The sequence below is a fragment of the Phoenix dactylifera genome, unplaced genomic scaffold (genome assembly GCF_009389715.1).
Source record: "Phoenix dactylifera cultivar Barhee BC4 unplaced genomic scaffold, palm_55x_up_171113_PBpolish2nd_filt_p 001542F, whole genome shotgun sequence".
Lineage (NCBI taxonomy): Eukaryota > Viridiplantae > Streptophyta > Magnoliopsida > Arecales > Arecaceae > Phoenix > Phoenix dactylifera.
This window is the reverse complement of record NW_024068850.1, coordinates 43495-51031: the sequence shown is the minus strand read 5'-3', so window position 1 is coordinate 51031 and position 7537 is coordinate 43495. Positions and strand designations below refer to the sequence as shown.

Genomic DNA, 7537 nt, shown 5'->3' with positions numbered 1-7537 from the left:
AATCCATATTATATTTGCTGGTAGATGAGACTATTGACCCGATTCAATAAAATTAGAAAATTGTGTATTGTGTATTGGTACTGATGACGCGATGTTCTGAAAACTACATATCGATGTACTTACATATATGTATTGGACTGCTAGATTATTAATTTATGTGTATCACCTGACAATATTGTGTATACTGATAAAAAGTACATTCTGAAAAATATATATCGATTTCTCTGAAGATGTATACTGGATCACTATTGAGTGTGTATCAAAAAAGTTTGCAGTATCTATTAGAAAGTTGATGAGTGTATATCATCTGGCCTTGTAGTATATATGATATTTTAGAAACTATGTATCAATTTGTTTAAAAGTATATATTGAGTTGTTAGATAACTAATTAATTTGCTAAGTATACATCACTTGGCCATGTACTGTATATTTGGTGAACACTATATTCTGAAACTGTGTTTTGGTTTATCTAGAGGTGTGTGTTGGCTTGCTAGATGATTAATTTACTTAATATGTATCATCTGACCATGTTATATGTATCAATAAAAACTATGTTTTGGAAACAATAAAAAAAAGAGATCTCCTCTTTTTCTGATTTTTATAACCACAGAATTGGCAAACTTTGTTAGTAGGAGGAGTCCCTAATTTTTGGGTTTCTTCTTTAAAATAGACACTAGGAAAAACATGGTAAAATAGGAAACCTACTCTACACTTTCTTCTTTTGGTGCCCGCCCCATTAAATTGAGTTCACCAGAAAGAAGCGAAAAGAGAGTAGGTGACTAGATCAGTCAGACCTCTAGCAAATCTGAGTTTCGAATTAAATTAACCAATTGACCTCAAAAAATTAAATTGATAAAGGAGAAGATCAATCAACAACATACATTAGACTTAATAGTAAGCAAAATTTCGTTTAAAGCAACAATGCAATAGGCTATTATATATTAGCTTCTCCATTCCAGCAACTTTGACTCCATGCTGGACTCTAGATACCCCCTCTCTCCTGCATTTTTTTTTTGTTATCTAGACTAGAGTATGGCGCCACATGTGATGCATGAAGCTTGAGAAGTATGGACAATGGATTGTAGTGGAAAACATGGATACATGTAGCTAGGGAAGTAGGCAATGTTGTATGCTTGGGAATCATGGAGATGCTGACATTGAACTCTCGATCTTATATATTAATATGGACGTTCTCTTCTTGCAGCACTAGTTTATTTGAATCGCCCCGGCCGAATTCTAACATTTACTCAGATAGCCAAGGTACAAAGAAAACAAATAAATAAGGGTTAAATGGAACTACACCTATCAACTCTCTATCTACGACATCAGAACACTCCATCAAACACAAACAATTGTTAGCTCAATTGGTTAGCACTTCTCCTTTACCTACTTATCCTTGAGGAGGTCTACATCAAAATCCTGGATATTACTCGAAAAACAATGATTAATCAGATGGTCCCACTTTTAAATAAAACATCAGAATTACATGGACCAAATACATTGATTAGACGTAGTAAAATGAAGAAAAAAGAGAAAAAAATCTTTTTATGGGCTTACATCAGCTAGAGGTGTTGAGGGCGTCCCTATGACGTGTTTGGGTGGCCTGTTTAGACCAGCCCTAACCATGGGCTTCACCTTTTCCCTAGTCTTCACAATGACCAAAAACAAGATCCTGTATAGAATAACCATACCAAACAGTATGGCAAGATCAACCCACTTAGAGTAGCCCACCTCCATCTGCCAAAAATCCCTCACAATTTCCTCCCCAGTAATAGTGGCTGCAGCCCCAGCTTGGATGTTGGGAAGGGAAAGTCCAATGAACTCATTCTTGTAGTAAGCTTGGTTGGCATACTTATGGAAGGCTATGTGGTACATTGGGTATCGCCACACTGGCTTCGGAAGATCATTCGGCAATCGGAAAAAGCCGGCCGATAGTATCATCGTTGCTTGAATTCCGGCACCGGTGATGATGCCCATGAGGTAATTGGGCACAATGCTAGCGACGATCATCATCATGCCCTCAACAAGCAACATCGATGCATACAACACCATAGCAAAGAAAATGAAGTGATCAACTCCGCTTTGGAGGCCAATAAGGTAGTAAGCCATGGCTGCCGGGATTACAGAGACAAGAGCTATATATGGTGCGGAAGAAAGCATGTTACTTATCATGAATGCGGTGACACCATAATGCCCATTTAGTCTCTCTCTTTGAAAGATCTTTGGATCAAAAAAAAAGTTGACATGTTAGTGACAACTTCATAACACATTTATGAAATAATCTATGAGCAATTAAAAAATTATTTTACAACTATGAACTCCTTTGATTACCCGTGACTAGAGTTTTCACGTAGCTGAAATTACATGTCATAGTAATTGCATTTATGGCAGCTGTTTTATGTGATTACTTGGTTGTATGTAATGTTTGGCTGGCCATTACTCGCAAAAAGAACACCTTTATGATTAGCCCAAAAATTGTCGTTGTAGCCTCCATCTTGCAAAACTTGTCCAATGGCCAATTTCTATAGGACAAATTACTGTAATTAAGTAGGTTTTGGTAAATCCAATTACAAAATATTTGTCAAGCTACAAACCAAACACATGAAGTTGCTCGCTTAGAACAACCAATGTGATGGCTTGCCAAATTACATATATCCAGAACAGGTCTACATGAAAGAGTTTTGTTGAAATTGATATGTAAAATACTGATCGAGTGGAACTCGTAGAATTGAAGCTGGGATTCTAAATGCCATATTGGTGTTTTAGTTTGAATACATACTTCTATCGATCTGTGAAACATGCTGATCGTGGCGAGAGCAGAAGCAATATTACAGGAGCTTATATTACCAAGCATAGTTTGAATTCATGGATAAATAGGACTTCTGAAATTTGCAAATAATGAACATTAAGAATGCCACTAACCTTCATCTCTTCTGTAAAGGAAGGAAAACCACCAATTGCCATAAAAGTTAGGAATGATGATTCGAACAGAAGCACCGAACCCCGAGCCTGGGAAGTTTAAATATACACATCAGTTCCTTGGTTACACTTTTTTCCAATAAAGATCACTGAACTATCAACAAATACCATGTTGTTCTAAATTCAATATTGAAATATATCTAGTTCAAGGTTGAGTATTAAATCGACCTTTCTGGCTTTATTTTCTGTGCCTAAAGTTGAATTACGACACATTCATCAGTTACCATTGCCTTCTTCTATGCCATTTGGATTTTTTACATGACTATGGCTGTATGGGCTTATATGATGAATAAAACGGATTTCTCTTGTATAACTGCGGATCCCTAGTATTACCATAGGCACCTCTTCTGCTAAAATTGTCTTGGCCTTAACTCGGACCTAAGTGATAGCAGGTTGCAAGCCAGTCATAAAACATGGTCGTTACTTGAAGGTCTATAGTTTGATTCATTTAGCTACTCTATAAAATTGAGTTTAGGCTAGCCTGTTAAGGCTCTTGAAAAAAATATCCAAGCAAAGGTTGTAACAAGTATCCTTCAGAGTTAGGCATTTCACCTGAATTGATCCATAGCTATGTCCAATGTCATAAAACATGGTCCCAATGCATAGACACAATATAGCATAAATTACGAGTCGCAGCCAGTAGTATCCTAGATCTCTGTACATGTTTTTAAATGATCTTTTGGTGAGGACAATGCACCGAGTAGTGAAACTAGCTTGACTTCCCTTCTTCACGGCATCTCCTTCCTGCAAAAGGAAACCTCTTTGTGATAATTGATCTTGTGATTAAATCTTTGCATTCTCTTCTGCAGCAGTAATGCTATGAATAATAGAATCATGGTCAAGGAAGATTCATGTAATTGACGTACCAATCTGCGCATCTCAGCTACTCGCCTCTCAACTTCTTGGTGGATATTGGATAGCTTGTATGATCTTATGAGGATATCAATGGTTTCAGCAGTGGTTTTTGATTGGCTACTACAGCCTTTTACAATCTCCTAATTGGGAGAGAAGAAAAAAATCGTAAGCACTTTTCTTTTGTATATTCAAGTTTGTTCAAGAACTTGATACAGAAATGCACAAGGAACTGTCTAACCTCATCAAAGTCTTTGTTGATAGTTCTGAGGAAGTGATCAGAGGGGTTTCTCATGGATGGGCATGGAAATCCATTTTGAGCAAAAAGCTGCAAGAGAAAATAGAATACTGAATCATTAGAAGTCAAAGGTTTGATTGCACTTCCAACATTTTCTAACCTTTATTCATTCAGTGTCATATCTTTAGGAGAATGCAAGTTTTCAATCAGACTAAATTTTTCAAAAGCAAGTTTTCAATTTTTAAAGTACAAAAAGAAGACGCAGGAATTCCTCATGTAGGGTGCATATGAAATAGATTCAGCAGACATGCGACAATGTCATGGAAGAAAAGGTAAACTCAAATTGACTATTTGATCATTAATGACATAAATTTTTCCTGAACTTGAAATTAATTACACCTGCCTGTCGTATGATTACTATATAAGATCTTGATCTTGTCTGTTTTAATGGTCCATAGATGGTTGGTTATAATAACAGTTACTGGTTCAGATCAAAAAAGTGGAGAGTTCTTAGATTAACAGCCTGCTTCCAAAAATGAGCTTGAAAAATAACTGATAAAATATAAAAGCTTGAAGTATTGAATAATTTTTATTATGAAAACAGAATAATTTGAAATTTGAATCACTCTTTGATAGAGACATGGTAATGATCTACCCAGTAGTTATATATTCTATGATATCAATAGAGGATAGATAGATAGATAGATTAAAGTCGAGATATTGATCAATTAGAACAATTTGTGCTTTTATTCCAAAAAGAAAAAAATTATGGCCATTACGAAACTCATGCTCACCTCATTAGTTAAAGAAGCAGGTCCAAAATAAACTGTTTTGCCAGAAGATAAAAGGCACAAGTTATCAAAAAGCTCAAAAACTTCACTGCTAGGCTGATGGATCGAAGCGATAATAGTCCTTCCATGATGTCGAGATAGGTCGATGATGCGATTCACAACGTGATATGATGCAGCACTGTCTAGTCCACTTGTGGGTTCATCCAAGAAGAGAAGCTTTGGTCGTGTTAAAATCTCTATGCAAATGCTAACCCTCCTCTTCTGGCCACCACTTATTCCATTAGATGCCTGCCCTCCAATCCTTGTGTCCGTAGCATCTTAAAAGCCCATCTCCCTTATAGTCGTCTCTGCTCTCTCCTTCTCAGATTTAGACATGGAGTCTGGCAGTTGGAGCTGTGCAGAATAGTATACAGCTTCTCTCACCGTCAGAGTTGTCATCAGAATGTCATCTTGGGTCACATAAGCCTATATTAATGAGGAAAAGATCGTTTTATAAGTATGCATATCAATATTAGTTTGTTAGCATCACAAGCTTGGATGAGTATTACAAGTTTTTCACAAACGCAAGGGTTATGGTATCCATGTAATAGAAGATAGGCTTGAAATTAGATCAAGCAAGCAAGGTCACATATAAAGGTGCAAATCTTGATGCAAACTTCAGACTCAATTAATTTCAAGCTAAGCTTGATTAGACCCAGGCTATTTCAAGCTTGGCTCGGTTAAACCCATAATCCTCAGATGTTTGAGTGCTGTAGCCATGTATGTATTAAAAGACTGGTAACAATTTGAAGAATTATGAAGAGAAAGAATACTGAAGTGCAGGAAAAAGGAAAAGATGTGCTCACAGAAGTCCCAAATGCTAGCGTCTGACGCCAACCATTTACCAACACTTGTCCAGATTGTTTTGTACCTGAGTCGAGTCTCCCTGCAAGTAGATATTATTATTACCGAGTTATAATCCAAGTTCTAATGCTCCAACTAGCACGTATCTTCTTGCTACCAACATTCCATGTGTTTTAACTGTTTTGCCACTATGTCATGTCTTGATTGGCTTCTTGACTGTTAAAAATGAATACAGAAAACGGGATTTAGTCCTAGATCACCTGGCCAAGTAGTCTTGTCCTACTCAACAATATTATTTTAGATAATATTTTATTCTAAACAGTTGATATTATGCACGCATCTGATGCATGTGGGAAGCAAGGTAACATAATAAATATATTCTTGTTTTTGGTTGCTATTTTTTTTTTTTTTGGGGTATCAAAGAAATAGAGAAAATTAATCTAAGGTAAATGCATCATTCACAGTAAAAAGAAATATATTTATGAAAGTTTCTTCATATATATATATATATATATATATATATATATATTTATATGGGGATTGATAACCTATTCTCTGTTATGGTAGGTTATCAATCTACCCATTTTTCATTGTACAAAAAATATCCTTACTTTTTATAACTCTTAAGGGGATTTATGTCTTTTTACAATCCAAAATTAACTCACCCTCTCAACCCTCCAATTAATACTCTCTCCCCCAGTTACCCTCTCTCCCTCTCTCCCAATTAATATATATATATATATATATATATATATATATATATATATATATATATATATATATATATATATATTAGTAAAGATGTTGAGGACCCTCAATTACTTCAACCTCCTGACTGTATGAGAACTTGCCTAATCCTATCACTATTTAGGTGATAAGAGTATGAAAAAAAGGTTATAAAAGAGATTATTTTAATCCATTAAAACAATACCTAGGATTAGGACCCTGGATCTTCTTCAAAGCAAGCCCTTAGATATATAAAAGGAGATTAGAGATTTTCTTGTGCTATTTGATGAGAGAGGATTTATAAGCAAGGTGATTAGGAAATGGTTGAGTCGTCCTTAGACTCCCTTGTTTGTTTACTTGCCTTCTCTCTTATCTGCTTAGTTTCTTAATACAATCGAAAATATTAAGTTTCTCAAAAAAAAAAAAAAAAAAACTCTGTACTTCTAATAATAAAAATTCATGCTACTAATTTTGTTTTCCTTTTTTTTAAGGTGAAGGAAGGTGCGAACACCACCTGGTAGATGGTCCTTTTGTTACCTGCCAAGGCATTAAGAAGAGTGGACTTGCCACAGCCCGATGGACCCATGATGGCTAGAACCTCCCCAGGCCGGGCGTACCCGGTGAGCCCAGCCAGTATCACCCTCGACGAACCCTTACCGTTGGATGCGGTCACCCACAGATCCTCCCACGTTAAGTATAGCCCTTCCTCCTCCCACCCGCTCTGCACCTCATGCTTCACCGGCCGGTCACCACCTCCGGCCATGGCATTCCAACGAACCTCCTCCATTTCTACTTTCACTTCCAAAGAGCCCATAACTTGGAGACAGAGAGACGAGAGAGCTTAATTTAGCTTGGTTGGTGCTTCTAACTTAAGTTGGAGAGGAAATTTATAGACGAGGGAAACCCAGAACGAGTAGTTCCCTATCACAGTCTCGATGGCAATTTCATTTAAAACCCAGAACAAGGAGTTCCGTTTTCCACTTGGCCACACGTTTTTCACAGTGAGAGCACACTAAGAGCCAAGCTCCTGCGCCACATATTATCCCCAATATCTGGGAAAATTTATATGGTTTTGATATTTAGAGGGCCGATGCTGTCGGTGACAAAC

General features: G+C 36.6%; 1 pseudogene; it reads right to left on the bottom strand.

Moving 5' to 3' along the window:
- Positions 1-1426: 1426 nt before the first annotated feature.
- On the bottom strand, positions 1427-7301 carry LOC103697234 (annotated as a pseudogene).
- Between the last annotated feature and the right edge of the window lie 236 nt (positions 7302-7537).